Raw genomic sequence first — 18,273 nt, 5'->3', positions numbered from 1 at the left:
CCAGAAGCTGCAGATAGGCAAAACTTGTGACATAGATGACTGTGTGTGTGTTAAGGCACAGTGGGCTATAAACTGCAGGGGTGGTGGCCCCTGCTGAGGCCACTAACCCTGCCAAGTTTGAAGAAGATAAGTGCAGGGGTTCGGGGGAAACTGCACCTCAAGCTACGGACAAGCAAAACTCATGACATGATACATGACAGTGTGTTGGCGGGGGGGGGGGGGGGTGGAGGAAGACACTACTACAGGCGGGGCTGCTAAGCTACTGTGTTACCAGTTACCAATTAATCATGATTCACTCAGGGACCAGCTCAATACACAGTACCTAGCTACTACATAACGATTTAATGAGCTTGGATTAACACCTGCAAAACCACAAACTTCATTAGAGTCTGGCTCTGGTGCTAGACACACGGGTGTAAGCCCGCTGTGCCCCCATGAGCCCAGGGACACCAGCAGCAACACCAGGACCCCCAATGAGCCCTGGCCTGCAGGTAGGTAAGCAGGGGCCTGTGGAGGGAGGGACCTAGTCAGCTGGGAGTGGGCTATGTGGGCCGAGGAGGGTCATGCCCCCCCATCTCCTACTTGGCCCAGCCCCACAAGGAGCCACGTGACCCCCCTGCAGGCATGTGTGCCAGGCTAGGGGGGAGTCACCTACCTGTTCCTTCCCTCGGTGGAGGGGAGGGACCCTCCTTAGCCCCCCAGAAAGCACCGAGGCACCAGCCGGCCCTTCTGCGCATGTGCACAGTTTAAAAAGGGCCTGGCAATGGCATAAGCCTCATTAGAGTCCCGGGTCTGGTGTGAGGCATGTGGGTGTAAGCCTGCTGTGCCCTCATGAGCCCAGGGACCCCAGCAGCAACCCCAGGACCCCTGATGAGCCCCGGCCTACCGGCAGGTAAACAAGAGCCCATGGAGGGAGGGACATAGTCAGCTGGGAGAGGGCTAAGTTGGCTGAGGAGGGTCATGCCCCACCCAGCTCCTACTTCACCCAGCCCCACAGGGAGCCACTTGACCGGAGCCTCATGAACAGGTCGCACAAACAGGCTGCGGTCCTGGGCCCGGTGAGTGAGTTAGTGCAGGAGTTTGAGCAGAAAGGTGCACGGGAGGGCCCGAGGCCCTGCCTGTGAGCCCCCCAGGGTAGACAGTTCCAGCCACAGTCAGCGCACCAGTGGCATGACACGGATGGGCATGTGCCACATCCCTTGGGTCCCCTCTAAGTCTGCGGCCCCCCCCCCCCCCCCAGCACCTCAGAGACCTCCACTCAGATGCAGCCCATGGTTCCAAGCTCCATACAGACGGAGCCCCTGGCTCTCGGCTGCAGGGTGCCTGTCACTTTTTCAGGCTCTGGAGCCTGGGAGCATGACCACTTCCCCTTGTGGGGTCTGCTCGCTACTGGGGTCTCTGGCATGCCAGCTGCAGGAGCTCCAGGCCACAGTCCAGACACGGTGTGCCATCAGGGACTGTGAGCAGGAAATAGACTCCTACTGCCAGGCCCTTCTCCCCTGGGAGGCAAAGGGTAGACCACGGTCTCCCTGCAGGACAAAGAAGGACTCAGGGACCTCCCTTAGTGTCTAGCCCAGGGCTTGGACCAAGGTGGCAAGGGGCCTCAAGGCTCACCGCACCAAGGCCCCTGCCCTGCTGGAGCTTTGCAACAGGTATGAACCTCTTGCAGCCCCCGCAGAGCCTGCTAAGTTGCCAGCTCCCGCAGGCAACGCAGATGACATTGTAGCAACCGCCCCCACTTTGCCGAAGACCAAACGCAAAGTGTTTGTCGTAGGAGACTCCATCCTAAGGGGGACTGAGGGGGTAATCTGCTGCCCCGACCCCTTAGCCCGGGAAGTTTGCTGCTTTCTGGGAGCCCGCATCTGAGACATTGCGGAGAAGATCCCTAAGCTCCTCCAGCCCACTGACCACTATCCCATGCTCCTCATTCATGTGGGCACCAATGACATGGCTCAAAGTGCTCCCAGCCGGGCCATGAGGCGCTACAGGGATTTGGAAGCAGGGCTAAAGGGTCTGGGGGCACAGGTGGTGTTTTCTTCGATCCTCCCAGTCTCGAGCTATGGGCTGAGGAGGGAGAGGAGGATCCAGGTAGTTAACCAAAGACTGCGGCACTGGTGTCATTGGAAAGGCTTTGACCACAGTCCACTCTTTGGAGAGAGAGGCAGCGAGCTGCTGGGAAGGGATGGCCTCCACCTCTCTCCGCTGGGGAGGAGGCTCTTCTCAGCCAGACTGGCTGACCTGCTCCACCGGTCTTTAAACTAAGCCTGCTGGGGAATGGGGGGTCTACTACCACTGCTGGCCCACTGAGTAGCCCTTGCAAAGCCAGCAGGCCATGGCACTTAAGGGATCCCACCCGAGCCCCAGCCCTGGAACAAAATGTAGGCAGGGCAAGGGCCCCCAAGGGGACACTTGCATGTCTATACACAAATGCCAGGAGATTGGGGAATAAACAGAAGGAACTTGTTCTCCAGCTAAATGCAAATAACTATGATGTCATAGGGATAATGGAGACCTGGTGGGACTCCACCCATGACTGGACCATGGGTATAGATGGCTATACTCTGTACAGGAGGGATTGAGTGGACAAAAGGGGCTGGGGTGTAGCTCTCTATGTCAAGGAAAGCTACGTATCCCTGCAAGACAACATTGGTACCCACAGTGGATGACTTGAGACCCTCTGGGTTAAAATCTGTGGGGAACATGGCACAGGAGGTACTATGGTGAGGGTCTACTGCAGACCCCCTACCCACAGTGAAGACCTTGACCAGGAGTTCACCAGGGAATTGGCTGAGGCAGCACAATCCCAGTGTATGGTTGTCATGGGAGACTTTAACTACCCAGAAATCTTGTGGGAGGAGTGCTCGGCCAAATCCAAGCAGTCGCAAACCTTTCTCTCATGCGTGGATAACCTCTACCTGATGCAGGAAGTCTACAGGCTAATGAAAGGTAAAGCGCTGCTCAACCTGGTACTGGCAACTGGGACAACCTAATCAGCAACCTAACGACTGAAGGGAAGCTGGGTGACAGTGACCATGAGCTGATCAACTTCATCTGCCGTAAAGCTGGCAAGTCAGTCAGTAATACACAAGTCCTCAACTTCAGGAAAGCTGACTTTGACAAGCTCAGGAGGCTTGTCAGAGAGGCCCTAAAAGGCCACAACCCAATGGAGAGGGGAGTTCAGGATGAGTGGTTGCTCCTCAAGGGAGCAATCCTGGATGCACAAGCAAAGTCCATCCCATCTCAGAGGAAAGGCAGCAAAAGGGCACAGCAGCCCCCTTGGCTCTCCAGGGAACTGGTGGACCTCTTGCATCTTAAAAAGAAGATCTACAAAGGATGGAGGACTGGAACTGCCACCAAGGAGGAATACTCTGCTCTGGTCCGGACCTGCAGAGAGCAAACCAGGAAAGCCAATGCTGCGATGGAACTCCAGCTAGCTACAAATATCAAGGACAATAAAAAGTCCTTTTTTAGATAGGTGGGGAGCTGGAGGAAAAGCAAGGGCAACATTGGACCCCTGCTAAACCAGATGGGGCAACTGATGCCCAGGAAAAAGCGAATTTGCTAAATGGGTACTTCACACCAGTTTTTCACCAGTCCCATGGGACAGCCCTGCCCACTATGGGTCAGGGAGGCCCAGGTGAGGGAGAGTCCTTCCCCTCCATTGAAGCTGACCTCATGAACGAACACCTTGACAGGCTGGATACCTTCAAGTCAGCCAGCCCTGATGGGTTACACCCAAGGGGTCCTCAGAGAGCTGGCGAGCATCATAGCTCAGCCCCTTGCACAGATCTTTGAGAAATCCTGGCACCCTGGTGAAGTGCCCGAAGATTGGAAAAAGGCCAATGTGGTGCCTATCTTCAAGAAAGGAAGGAAAGTAGATCTGCCTAACTACAGGCCCATCAGCCTGACCTCTATCCTGGAGAAGGTCTTGGAAAAGATTATCAAAGAGGCCATCCTTAACAGACTAGCTGAAGGCAATATCCTGAGGGATACCCAGCATGGGTTTGTTGCCGGTAGATCTTGTTTGACCAATCTCATTTCCTTTTATGACAAGGTGACCTATCACCTGGACAAGGAGGAAGAGATTGATGTTGTATATCTTGACTTCAAAAAAGCCTTTGATCTGGTATCCCACGATCACCTCATGGCAAAACTGGCTAACTGTGGCCTCAACCTCACCATGACCCGCTGGCTGGGGAATTGGCTCCACGGTAGGATCCAGAGGGTGGTGGTTGATGGCAGCCAATTGTCTTGGTGCGCTGTGACCAGTGGGGTTCCTTAAGGCTCTGTCCTAGGGCCTATATGATTTAACATCTTCATCAATGATGTGGACATTGGTGTCAGACCCGGACTGGCCAAGTTTGCCGATGACACCAAACTCTTGGGTAAAGCATCCACACCTGAGGGCAGGAGGGTGATTCAGGCTGACCCTGACAGTCTCAGGAAATGGGCGGATGAGAACCTTATGGTGTTTAACACCAAAAAAATGCAAGGTTCCCCACCTTGGGAGAAAAAACCTGCAGCATGCTTATAGTCTTGGTAGTGCTACACTGGTTAGCACTAATGAAAGGGACTTGGGGGGTCATGGTTGACCCCAAGATGAACATGAGCCTTCAGTGAGATGCTGCATCTAGTAAAGCAAGCAAAACACTGGCTTGCATCCATAGATGCTTCTCAAGCGAATCCCGGGACTTCATTCTCCCACTGACTCGGCCTTGATGAGGCTGAAGCTGGAGTACTGCGCCCAGTTTTGGGCTTCACAATTCAAAAAGGATATGGAGAAGCTTGAGAGTGTGCAGAGAAGAGCCATGTGCATGATCAGAGGTCAGGAAAACAGACCTTATGATGACAGGCTGAGAGCCATGGGACTCTTCAGCCTGGAAAAGTGCAGACTCAGGGGTGATCTGGTGGCCACCTATAAGTTTATCAGGGGTGCTCATCAGGATCTGGGGGAACATCTGTTCACCAGAGCGCCCCAAGGGATGACAAGATTGAATGGTCACAAACTCCGCCATGACCGATTCAGGCTGGACATAAGAAAGAACTTCTTCACTGTCCAAGCCCCCAAGGTTTGGAATAGACTGCAGCCGGAGGTGGTTCAAGCGCCCACTTTGAAGGTGTTGGATGCTTATCTTGCTGGAATCTTATGATCCCTGCTGACTTCCTGCCCCTGGGGCAGGGGACTGGACTTGATGATCCTTCGGGGTCCCTTCCAGCCCAAATGTCTATGAAATCTATGAGACTAAGGAGAAGAAAGAATCAATACAGACAATCAACTGTCCCAAGACAGACACAGTTGCACAAACACACGTCACGAGTTTTGCCTGTCAGCAACTTGAGGTGCAGTTCCCCCCAAGCCCCTGCACCTATCACCCTGAAACTTGGCAGGCTTTGTGGCCTCAACAGGGGCTACCATCCCTGCAGTTTTGACCCCCTGTGGTGTAACATATAGATGTGACATGAGTTTTGCTTTCAAGAATTTGGGGTATAGTTCCCCCCAAACCCCTGCACTGATATTCTTGAAACTTGGCAGGGTTTGTGTGCTCAGCAGAGGCTACCATCTCTGCAAGTTTCATCCAAATCAGACAAAAAAACACAAAGTTATAGGTGTTTCATTGATTCTCCATTATACCATATGGCTGGATCTCCAAGGTGGCTCCAAAGCTTCAGAGCCGCTTCGGCAGGATCTAACCGGGAACATGGTCCAGAGCTCCAGATTGGATCACTGACATCTGAAGTGGCCAGATCTGAAGCTGGATTAATAGCTGCCTACTCACACAGGCCTGCTGGCCACTGACCCAACCAACCCATCCCTCTGAGAAGAGTGTCGGGAGAGGCTGGAAGAGCTTTGTGCTGTGGATGACCACTGCACCCATGATGCGTTTGTCTGCATCGAGCTCCTTCAGGAAATGTGCCCCAGCTCCCACTTCTTCTATTCCCTGGAGAGGAGGCGGGGTGCCAAGAAGTACATCACCTGCCTTCTGGCAGGTGACAGCACCCCCCTCATGGATCCAGGTAAGATCCATGGGCGTGCATGGGCCTTCTGTAAAGAGCTCTTCTCCCTGGATCCGACCAACGCTGAAGCCTATAAGACCCTGTGGGAGGGACTCCCTCAGGTCACCGCGGGCAACCAGGATCAGCTGAAGGCTCCTCTCACTCTGGCTGAGTTTTCAGCTGCCCTCCACTTGGTGCCAGGCATCATTGGGTGAACATGGAATTCTACTTGGCCTTCTGGGATGTCCTCGGCCCAGACTTTGCAGTGGTCTGGGATGATTCTGAGGGAAGTGGGGAACTCCCCCTGTCATGACGGAAAGTCGTGCTGACCCTCCTGCTGAAGAAGCGTATCCCCATGACCTGAAGAACTGGCGTCGTGTTCCTCTTCTGCACAGACTGCAAGGTGACAGTGAAGGTCATCTCACTATACCTGCGGTCCATGCTGATGGAACAGTGCCCAGTCATTTCATCTTCAACAACCTGTACCTGGTTCAGGACCTCCTGGAGCTAGCATTCTGGGAGGTCCTGTCTTTCATCCTCCTATCCCTGGACCAGGAGAAAGCATTTGACAGAGTGGATCGTGGGTACCTCACAGGCATGTTGGCTTTGGGCCCTGCTTTGTGCAGGCTCTCCAGGTGCTGTATAACTCTGCAGAGTGTTTGGTCAAGTTCAAATGGATCCTGATGGAGCCCATCCCATTCAGGAGAGGGGTGCGTCAAGGCTGCCCACTGTCAGGCAAGCTGTACACCTTGGCCCTGGAGCCCTTCCTCATTCTTCTGTGAAGGCAGGTGGTGGGGTTGATGCTCCGGGAGCCAGCAGTGTGGCTGGGTCTGTCTGTGTATGCTGACAATGTACTCCTCATGGTCCAGGACTCAGGCAACCTGGCACAGGTGGAGGCCTGCCAGACATCCTACTTGGTGGCCTCCTCTGCCCATGTCAACTGTGTCAAGAGTTTTGGCCTGGTGGTGGGTGCGGTGTGGCAGGTGGGCTTACTCCCACCCACGCTCTGTGGGATCTGCTGGAGCATGGGCTTGCTGCTCTCCTTGGGAGGTCTATTTGTCCCCCACAGACCCCTTCCCACCAGAGAACTGGCACCAGCTGGAGGCAAGTGTGGTGGAGCAGCTTCAGGCATGGGCAGGGCTCCTGAGGTGTTTCTCCTTGTGTGAGAGGGTGCTGGGGCTGAACCAGATGGTCCTGTCTATGCTCTGGCACTGCTTCCACACCCTGCCTCTGCCCCTTGAGGTCCTGGCAGGGCTCCAGAGATGGGCACTGGAGTTCTGGCCAGGAAGCACTGGGTCACTGCAGAGGTCTTCAGCCTTCCCTTGCAGGAGGCTGGCCAGGGCCTGGTTTGCCTGTGCAGCCAGGTCCTGACATTGCACCTTCAGGCCCTGCAGCAAATGCTATATGGTGTCGGTAGCCATGTGTCATGGGGCCACCTGGGGTGCACCTTCCTCCACCACTTCCGATACGATTGGCAGCTCCTCAGCCTGTGGAGGCTTATCCCTGCAGGACCTGCGAGGGTTGCCAGAGTTCAACCAGGACCTCCTCTGGGCATGGGAGCTGCTCTATGTCTCCAGGTCCCCTGCAACACTCAGCCAGGGCACTGACCTGCTCATCGAGCCCCTCCTCTGGAACCCCCAGCTGGAGGTGCTGATAGCAGAGACACCCCAGTTGCGACAGAGGTTGATCCTGGCTGGTGCCACCCATATCAGAAACCTCTTGGACTATGATAGGCAGGAGTGGGTGGACCTCACTATGCTGGCCCTGTGCATGGGTCTACTCATGACATGTGTGACCTGCTGTCTGGTCCAAGAGGTGAAATCTGCCCTACCTCCCAATGCCCTTGCCCTTGTTGACCAGGTCCTGCACAGTGGCAGTCCCTTCCCCCCACCCATGTCCCCCAGCCCACCAGAGTTTGTCATGGGGATGGTGCTTCGCCTGGCCTCGCAGCACTCCTTGCTCCACCACCTAAGCCAGCTGGAGGACACCAAACCGGTCCACTTTTCCATCATCCATCACCGCCACCTCTACACACTCATGTGTCACACAATCCATCATGCCACCCTTGAGTCCCACCCAGACACCAAGTGGTAGGACCTGCTCAGCGAGGGTGCAGCTGGGGCACCCCAGTGGCTGAGTCTGTACTCCACCCTCCTCCATGGAGCCATCACCACAGGCATGTATGTGCAAGCTTCATGGATACCCCATTCTCCTGTCCCTTCTGTGGGCAGAGGGAGACCCTGGCACACATGACCCCCGAGTGCACCAGGCTGCAGGCCCTCCACCTCCAGAACCTCCTTGTGAGGTTCTGGTTGAATTTCACCCCCCACCTTTTTGTTTTTGGTCACCCCATTCCATGGCCCGACCAAGTCCCGGGACCTCCTGGTCAACCTTATCCTGGGCCTGGCCAAGTGGGCCCTGTACTTGACCAGGAAGTATGCTCTGGCTGGGATGGTGCCCGGAAACTGTGGAGCCACTTTCCTCTTACTTGTCCATGCACATTTATAGGCAGAGCACCAGTTGGCGGCATCCACCAGCTCCTTGGATGCCTTTGAGGACCTGTGGGTGCAGTTCGGGGGGGGGCTCTGCTCAGTGTCCTCCTCAAGCGCAGTTATTTTAATGTTTTGACCCTTTGACCCATACAACACTCCTATCCTGGTTGCTTTTTTCATTAGTTGTCTCAAGAATTTAGTTGTACCACCCATTCCTTAGCCCCACACAGAGTTAATAGTTAGCCAGGTGGGCCTGAGGGCCCATTAAATGATTGTTATAAATAGACAGGAGCACTTATTTTCACGTTTTAATGCCTTGGCCCACACAACACCCCCATCGTGTTTTGTGCCCCTGTTGTCCCCAGAATTTTGTTATTCCATTCATTCACTAGCCCCCATACAGTAGGGGCAACTAGTTAGCTAGGTGGGCCTTAGGGCCCATAGTAATTGAATGAAACAAATAGACAAGACCTTCTGGGGCCCAGCCAATTGGTACCTGGGGACACTAGCCCCTTGTGCCAAATGGGCTGCTGAAGCAGCCCTAACCTAGACTTCTCTGCACCTTCTACCCACTGCAGCAGTCTGGCAGTGGGGGCTGCTGCCTGGATATGACCTGCTGCCATCTACAGCAGCATGCGACCCCAAGGCTGCACACCTGCCAGACCCAGATGGAGACCACATGGCTGCAGCAGAGGCCTGCACCTCTGGGCCAGCTGCCAGTGGGCCATGGCTGCACAGTTGGCCTTTGTGCAGCACTGTTGCCATTTGTACTTCCACCGTATCATCTGGGCAGATATCGCCTGGAAGATGTTCTCAGCATGGCGGTCTGCTTTGAACTGTCAAAGTATGTCCTCCTGGCCCTAAATGGCCAAAAAGTCAGACACCTCATATGCCCTCCAGCTGGGTCCTGTGTGCCAGCCCAGAGTAGGCTCCTCTGCCTGGGTCCTGCCACTTGCCTCACTACCAGGAATCCTAGTGTTCCCTATTTAAAAACTGCACATTCTATGATTAAAAAGATCCCAAATTCACTCTTCCAACTACTCTAAAATCCATGGTCTTCCACAAATATAACAAAAGGCCACTAGATCACTTGGTCAATGTTTTGTTGATATATTTACAATTTTAAAGCAATTTAGAAGCCTATCAGTGCCTCTATCATCCTAATAAAGTACATTCTAAATATCTATATGCTTTTATGTTTGCTTTCGGCTTTCTTATCATAGAAAAATTACAGCACCCCCTGACCCTTTCACTAACCAGGATGTGGGGGGGTGAGGTGGGCTATGACATGCCACCCCTCCCACCCACTAGGGCACACAACCCCCAGCACTGGCAGCAGCATCCTGCTGGGCCACGAGGGCCATGGCCCACTGTCAGCTCAGCCCTGTGGTCACTCATTGCTGCCTCACCCTCATGGAGAACGGGCCTGGCCCAACAAGACCCAACCCCACCCAGCCTGGCCCCCTAGCCCACACCTTTGGACAAGAGCTGGAGGTGGTGGCAAGAGCTGTCCCAGTCCTGTCCAAAGGCACGCTAGTGGGGTGGGCCATGCCAGGGCTAGTCCGGGGGCATGGGTCCTCTGCAGGGTGGAGTGTGTTGTGTCCCCTGATCAAGCCACCTTTGTTCAAGCCCCCCTCAGGAGCCTGGCATTGCTTGCAGGGACCATATGTCACTCCAGCTCAGGTCTTGCCTCCACATGTCCTGCCTTGACAAAACCGGCCCAGGTCTCAGCCCAGTGCAATGCGTGGTCCCTGCAAATGGTGCCAGGCCCCCGGGTAAAAGCCTGAGCTGCCTGGTGCTGTCTGAAGGTGGATGGCCCTGCAGCAGGCCAAAATGGGCCTGCGACAAGTGGCACAGGTGGTACTAGGTCTAAGGCAGCTGTGGCTATGCCGTGCCATGGGGGACTCTGGCAGCAGCGGTCCCTGAGCATGGGGGGTGGGGGGTGGCAGGTGCTGTGTGCCGTGTAAGGGAACCACGCTCCATGACCAGCCCCACCCCCATTCAACCCACCCACACTCACAGGCCCTTCACACTTCCACAGCCTCCCCCACACGCATAATCCCCCCACACACTCCCAGTCCCTACTTGCCAAGGGCAGTGCCCGGGGCATGCAACAGCCTTGCACCACTCCTGCTTCCTCCTCCCTTCATGCTTTTTGAGCCCTGGGGATGTAGGAACTCATCCATGGAGCTGGCCTGTGGCCTAGCACACTTCTAGGTCTGGGTCAGGGCAGGAGCTCTAGAGGGCACTCCTATCCTGCGGTGATCCCACTATGCATCATGGTCATGGAGCTGTGGGAACCTGCAGGATCCTTGTCTAGCCCTCTACAGATGCAGGATAGGTCACTCCCATCTGCCCTCTCTGGCCTGAGAAACCAGCACAGCATCCTCTGCTGGGTACTGGGGCTGCTCAGTGCAGGGCATCTGGTGCTCTTGATCACCCTGTGGGGGACATGGGTATCCAGCATTGAGTGGCTTGTACCTCTCAATGCTCTTCTTCAGCTCAGTGTATCCTGCAATCTACCTCTCCCAGTAGGCAATGGGATCTAGTGGGTTGGAGGTGAGGGCTGCTGGGACTTAAGATGCCTGGGCACTATCCCAGCTGTGGGATGAGACTGGGGTCGAGCAGGATGGAGCACAGTAAGGCTGAGAGTCAGGACACCAGGTTCTATTTTCCCTTTGCCACCAACTGCTGCCCAATCTCACTCAGGTCCATTTGTCTCCACATCTCAGTTTTTCCAAGTGTGAAATGATGAGAGCAGCATGTTGGCTCTGGATTTATGACCCAGATACCTTGCTCTGGGCAGACCCAAACCCTCCGGCTGACCATGACTTCTTCCATTTGATAATAGGCAAATGTTATTGATATACACTGATAGAAGATAAGAGTAATGCAGACAAGGTAAATAAAATACCCTGCTCCCCAATTCTATATCTACCAGTCCTAGGGCTGTCACAGAGGGAAGGTACATCTGGCCAGTATGAAAGCTTCACCCTTTGGTCTTGCTTGAATGTCAGAAGTCTTGGAGGTCAAGGGCCAGGGCCACGTAGGCTCTTGGTGTACCCTCTGTCCATGGTGGCCTCAGGTTCCCCCTTTGGGGACCCTTTCCTGTTCTGAAATCCCTCCTGTTATATTCTTTCCCACCTCTAATGACTCTTCATCTCTGGGTACCATTGGTTGGTTTCCCTGACACTGTCCACGTTCTGTTCTGTCAGCATATTCCTTTGTTTCCCAAACCCATCACATGCACACATTTTAATTTGGTCATTTGCCAATGTCTTAATTTGGACATGTCCTGGCCTCCTAATTAGGTTAGTCCACCAAAACTAGAAATCCCAGGGGCTCTGCAGCTGGGCACTGTGACCTAGCCAATGCTGCAGAGATCCTTATCTCTATAATGTGCATATGGTTCACATTTCCAAGCCTTTTTGTCCATGGACCTCAGACATGGTGTCTGCCTTGAAGACTGAGACTGTGAAACTGTGTCTCACACAGGCTTTCAGCAACCAGTTAATCCTTGCTGTTCTCCTGGACCATTGTTCTAATGCAATATCTACTCTACCTACAAGTCAATTCAGAAAAGCAAATCTCTAAATATCATTTTCTAACCATCAAACAAGGCCCTGGGAGGCACCATCAGAGCTATAGTCAGATCAGTTTGGCGTCTTTCTGGCAAATCCACTTAAATTCTGTGTTGCAGAGTTCAGATTGAATTTGATCCCCTCTCACTGCCCCACAGACCTTGTCCTCTGCCAGGCTGGCTACTGGCAACCTGCAGATCAGAGCAGAGTGTCCTTGTCAGGGAAATGCCACCCCCCATAATACTGTAAAGTGCCATTGCCTGCTCCTGCCCTGACTCCTAGATCTATGGTATTTGCAGTCTCCCCAGCATCAGTGTCACCTCCTCCCAGGTGTCCCATCTCCCCCAACTGAGCAGACTGGTATCCCAGGGCTGCTGGGCTTTCTTGCAGTGTCTCCCCAACTGCCCTGCCACTTTCTGTTGAAAAGAGAAAGTTAGTTTTGGAACAGAAAACACTCACAGGGCTGTATGAAGCTGGGGGTCGTTCAGCCAAGTCCAGCCCTTCTCCAGGGAGGGCACAGACAGGCCAATCCAGAAGAGTGTGTGAGCTGGTGTCAGCCCCTTCATGGACTCCTGTGAGGATGTGAGACAGGAACTGGGTAAGTGCTGCCTGGTACACCTCTGCTCCCATGTTCTTAACAGTGCCTTCACCAAACTAGTGTTTGTCCCTATATACACTACTCCCCATACATTTTCCTCTGTCTATCTATCCATGGCTTCATCCCCACACCTACCCTATCTCCCATCCATTGTCTCACAGCCTGATCTTTGGCTTCAGCTAATTCTTCTTGGCAGAAAACCACAAGGGGAACCATTAGGATGGTATTAAGCTGCCCCTGTGTCACTCTGGTCTTGGGGCTAGTGATTAAGGGGGAGGATGTCACAGTTGCCCAGGGAATTTGGACACAGCATTCTTACTCACATGTACTGGGCCTCCCACTCACTCCAGGAGTTCTGAAAGCCCCATCCCTGCAATGAATCCTCCCACGTTCCTTGGGGTCTGTCCCCAAGGCCCCTCCCCTGCATGACATTGTCATTCCCTTTACCAACTCCACCTTGTCCTGGATTAGTAGCAGCTAGAAGCTCCTGGCTGCACAGTCCTCAAGGCTCTCAACTCCAGATTTTATATTTTGTGGAGACCCAGTAGCACTTGTCCCCATGCAGCCACCAGTCCATGAGGCAGAGTTTGCAGCCAGAGCTGTAGAGAGATAGAGGTGATCCATGGTAACAAGTGAACTGGGCCTGATTCTCCCTCCCTGTGATCCTGCATTGGGGCACTAGATAGATGGGATCAAGCTATTTTTAATTTCCATTTGTTTTTCATGGGATCTGGGGAGGTTCATGGCCCTTCTTTGGTCATTGCATAAACTAAAGCAACCTTAGAGACCCTGGGGAAACAGATCACTCCCAACACAGTGCTCTGGCTATATGCCTGAGCCACTCTCTGCAGAGTAGGGGGAAATGCTAGCAGCAAGGCTAATGCAGGGATCACACACTAGCTGAGACAGTCCCTTTCCCAGACAGAGTATTCACTTACTTCAATACCCCTTTACATGGCCACAGAAGCCTAGATAGGGCTGGAGTAACTGCAGGTAGGAGCTCAGTGTGAATGCATCAGCAAATGGGAGAATTCGGGACTAGCTGAAGGGGAACAGGAAGGAGCATGGGGACTTGAAAGCAGTGTGGGGAGGGCCATGGGGCAGGGGTAGTGAGCTGTGATCCTCAATGTTACCCCATATTACAGTGCCATCAAGGCCTGTCTGTTCCCTTCCATATCACTCTGGGCTGGTTAGGCCCCACTGGAGCACTGCGCACAGCCCTGGCACTGCAGTTCAAGAAAGATGGGGAGATACTAGAAGGATCCAGAGGTGGGTACCAAAGATGAGGAAGGAGCTGGGAAGCAACCTGTGAAGAAAGGCTGAGAGAACTATGCTGGTGTCGTTAGGGAAAGGAGACTCAGGTGTGGGCACAGGCAGCAAGCCTCGGTTACTGCAGAAGCTGCTGTAAAGATAGGGATGCAGGTACCTGCTGAGCTGCTCTGAAGCAGGGAGCACAGACTCTGGATCCTGTCAGATCAGAACTTCTCCAGGTTCCTGCACTCAATAGTCAACATGACCCTGACCCCAGCTCCATCGATGTTCAGGGCTCCCAGGGTCCCATGGTTACTACAGATGGCCTGGACTAGAACAGAAAGCACGGAACAGGGTGCCCAGAGACCAGGACCTGCTGGGACCTTGGCTGAGTTGCTTTCCTCCCTACCCCACCTTGTGCCTCAGTTTCCCCAAAACAGGCCTAGTGAGAGCTCCTGGTCCTAGAGGACACCTGATGCAAGGCCTGGGGTTGTTACTATGTGCAAGATGGGTTTTCCAACCTGCTAATCCTGAGTGGGAGCTTGAAGAGATTTTCTGGGGACAGTGTCCTGCAGAGGCCCTGGTTCTTGCACACATCCCACTATCCAGCTTCTGTCAACTCCCACAGGCATTGGGTGAGTCTTGAAGGGCCAGAGAGCAGAGCAGTGTTTGGGGCTGGAGTTGCTATGTACCAGGTGGAAGGGGGGTGTGACAGGAGGCTGTCATGAGGTCAGTCTAATCATTGGCCCACCCAGCTGTCTAGGGTAGTCAGCCCACCTGTCTTGCCTGCCACCCCTTTGTTGTAACATCATAAGTAGCTGTTTCTAAGGCAGGAGGCTGCTCCTTTACTGCCCAATGCCAAAGGCGTAATACACAGGTCCAAACTGAACCTTATACCATGTCCCATGCCTCACAGATGGCATTGCTAAGTGGCTTTGGCCCACAATGGACCTCATTCTATGCCTGCCTGATGTTCAGACCCCACCCAGATCCCTCCTCCTCAGGCGGTCTACTCTGCCCTCATTCTGGGCTGCAAAACTCCTTAAGCCCTTTTTCCCTTGTGGCTATGGCCCTCTCCAGGACTTTTGGTCTCACTGGCCCTGGCCTCACCTCTAGGCAGGTTAGGACTCCCAGCCTTTAGCCTCTAGCCGTCCCTCAGGGTGGACACTCTGGCCCTTCAACTGGTCTGCTCCTGGCCCCAGCACAGGTCAGCAAGGTGATTTAGGGTAGGTACTGAGCTGCTTGCCCTCACTCTCCCATATGGGTCTGCCCTCTTGGGCCCCTCCAAACAGCTCACTCGATCTCTAAGGCTGGCTTATGCACAGTCCTTCAGGCCTGCCCACACAGACCTTAAAGGACTGCCCACACAGACCTTACTCTACATGGCCTACTGCTTACACATGTCCCCTCATTGGAGCCACTACACCGCCCCCTCACCAGGGCTACTAGGTCTTACACCCCTTGGGCCTCAGGCCTCTGATGACATGCCTTAACCCCTCACTTGTGCCCTCTATGAGGTAACCCACCAGGTCATGGGGGCTGAGGCTATATGGCACCCCATACACACCTTTCACTAGGGAGGTAGGTACTGGTGTGGCATTTTCTGGGGACGACCCTGCCACAGACAGCCCCACCACACCATCCTACCTAGCAGGGTGCAGTTTTAGGTCATGCTTCTATACCCCAGGTTTACTCAGATATATACTCCCCTTCTCCAAGGGAAGGGAACTGTTAGCTGGCAGGTGTGCCGTGGGGGAACTGCAGACTGCTCAGTTTTCCTCCATACCGTATCTGAAACAGATAAACCCCAAAATAAACATAGATAGCCAACAGATAAACTATAGATAAGTATGAGTGAACAATAAATAAGCCACAAATAAATACAAATAAACAACAGGTGAAATAATAGCAAAAGGGGGTCCCAGCAGATCCCTAGGACTCTACTCATCTACTAATTTACAAACATGAGAGTTCACAAAATATAAGGCATGACATCACACCACTTATGGTCCCAAAGAAAAACTTAATCCCAAGGGGAAACCCCAATGCCCTTGGGCTTTTCCCAAGCCCTTCAAGGAAGCTGGTAACTTTAGGGGGGCCCTCCTAGTGGGACCTCCACTTTCAGGAGCCCTTAACTAACCAGTGGGGACTCCTCCTCCCCTGTGGGAATCCTTTTTTCCCTGCAAGTCATGGCTCCCAGGCCTGGAGGGTGGCCCCTGTCCTCTGCGCCAAGCTGCTCTCTCGCCTGTGGTGGGCTTTGGGGAGGGTTTCTGTCCTCTGGAGCAGGGCTTTGCTATGCAGGCTTCTGGGGCCTCTGGCTTGGCCCTGTCTGCTGGCTCAGTAGCCTGAGCACCGTCTGGCTTCCTAGACTCAACCCTTTTGCTACGAGTCAGAGGCCTGGGCTGTGTCATGCAGCACCAGGCTCAGTCCACTCCTGGACCCTCTATGCAGTGCCTTTTGCGCTGAGCTCCCATCTTCGTTCTGGCAGTTGACCTCCACGCACTGGTCTGTGCACTGTGTCTCTGGCTGCACACCAGAGGTTGCAGACCCGAGCTGCCTCATGCAGCTCCCAGGGTCTGGACGCCGAGTGCGGGGCTGCACACCGAGAGCCTAGCCACTGGAGCCAGCCACCATTCCCTGCCAATGGAAGCCTTCAGGGGTGCTGCCAGGTTACTGCTTCACCAGGCTGGGCAGCTCTCAGCTCTTCGCTCTTCTCTGTCCCAGATGGCTCCCCCGCAGACTGGGCACTCAGCTCCTTTTATACTCCCCAGGGCTCCGCCCCTGAAGTCTTCCCAACCTGGCAGTGTTGCAGTTTTGAATCAGGTGGGGTGTGGGGGAGGGCAAGCTCCTCTCCCCCTCCCCTCAGGAAAGGGGCATGACTTAATTCCTCTTGCTGCCTCCTGATTGGTGGATGGACTCCACCAATCAAAACAGCAAAATGTCAAGCCTGGGACTCAACCCAAGCTCCAAAAGGCAAGCCTGCTACACTCCAGGACCAGGAACCTCCTCCATCCCCATAGTTCCTACCCCATCTTCCAGGTGTTCTAGGAGCAGCAGCTGCAGCTGGCAATGTTATTCCTCTGGCTCCCTGCAACAACTGCCCACTTACCCCTGAGGCTATACTGAGGCTTCCCAACCCCACCCCCCAAGTCCAGGAGCCCTCTTGAAGTCATGTGATCACCTTGTTAAGCCACACCGGACCTGCTGGTGACTCCACAGCCTGTTCAAGCCTCTTAAAGTGGCAGGCACTAAAGGCGCCCTGCCACAGAGGTCCTTAAGCCTTTCCCTCACGCCAAAATCATTGTCTCAGCCTGGTAGAGATGGGCTCTGTCTTGCAGCATCTGGACATACCGTGACCTGGTGCATTCATCCTCACCAGGTTCAAGACTGTGTAGCGTCCTCCAACACACCCTGCACCATCCTCCAGCCCTGTTGCTTCACACCCTGGAAGGATATAGCTGCTGGTTTCAGCCCAGCACGGGAAGCTGAGGCTCCGGGTAGGACATATAGGGGTGGCAGAGGCTCATCACATGTTCTGGCCTTTGTGGTCATTTACTGCAGCAGAAAGTTGCACACCCACTGAAGGTCCCAAGCCCTTGTATCTGGATGCAAGGATGAGGGGCACAGCTACGCTACCCCTGGGCTGTCCCATTATTGCATCTCTGCCCATCCACTGTCCTGAGAAGCCATGATGTCACTGACATCCTGCCCTGAGGGACTGGGTCAAGGGACTTATGTGGGACCTGGCTCTGCTGTCCTGGCTGCCTTGGGTTACCTTCTCTGCACCCCAGTCTCTGAATGGACACCCTGGGCACAGAGCAGGGCTGCCTGGCTCCATGACACACCCTGGCCACCTTCCAGATGCCTCTCCAGAAATATGACTTCTCAATGGGCTCCGCAGGCACATTTCCCCTCCTCTCTGCCTGCTCTTTCACCATTTCTTCCAGTAGATGTGCCTCCTCAACTGATCCTAACCCTAACCCAAAACCCTGGCCCTGGCCCTAAATCAGGCCCTAACCTTAAACCCTAACCTTAATCCTAATCCCAACCTAACCCTGACCCTAACCCTAACCCTTTCCTATCTTTTGTGAGTGTTTCTCCAGGGCTCTGTCCTCCTTGCTCTTCTCCCTTCACACCAGTCATCTCTTCACATAGTCTTCAGCTGGCATCAGATGCCATCAGCTCTCACATCCACTTCATACCCCTCAGCTACTTCCTCCCACTCCACCCCAACCTGGCCTTCCTTATAAATCTCAGTCTAGACGGTCTCCTCCTCAGCTCAGAAGGATGGAGGCCAAAGAAAACTCCTCCTCTCCCCTTCCAGCCCTCCTCTGTCACTGCCCCTCACAGCCACAGT

Source organism: Alligator mississippiensis, chromosome 15, assembly GCF_030867095.1.
Source record: "Alligator mississippiensis isolate rAllMis1 chromosome 15, rAllMis1, whole genome shotgun sequence".
NCBI classification, from domain to species: domain Eukaryota; kingdom Metazoa; phylum Chordata; order Crocodylia; family Alligatoridae; genus Alligator; species Alligator mississippiensis.
This window is presented reverse-complemented; position numbering follows the sequence as displayed.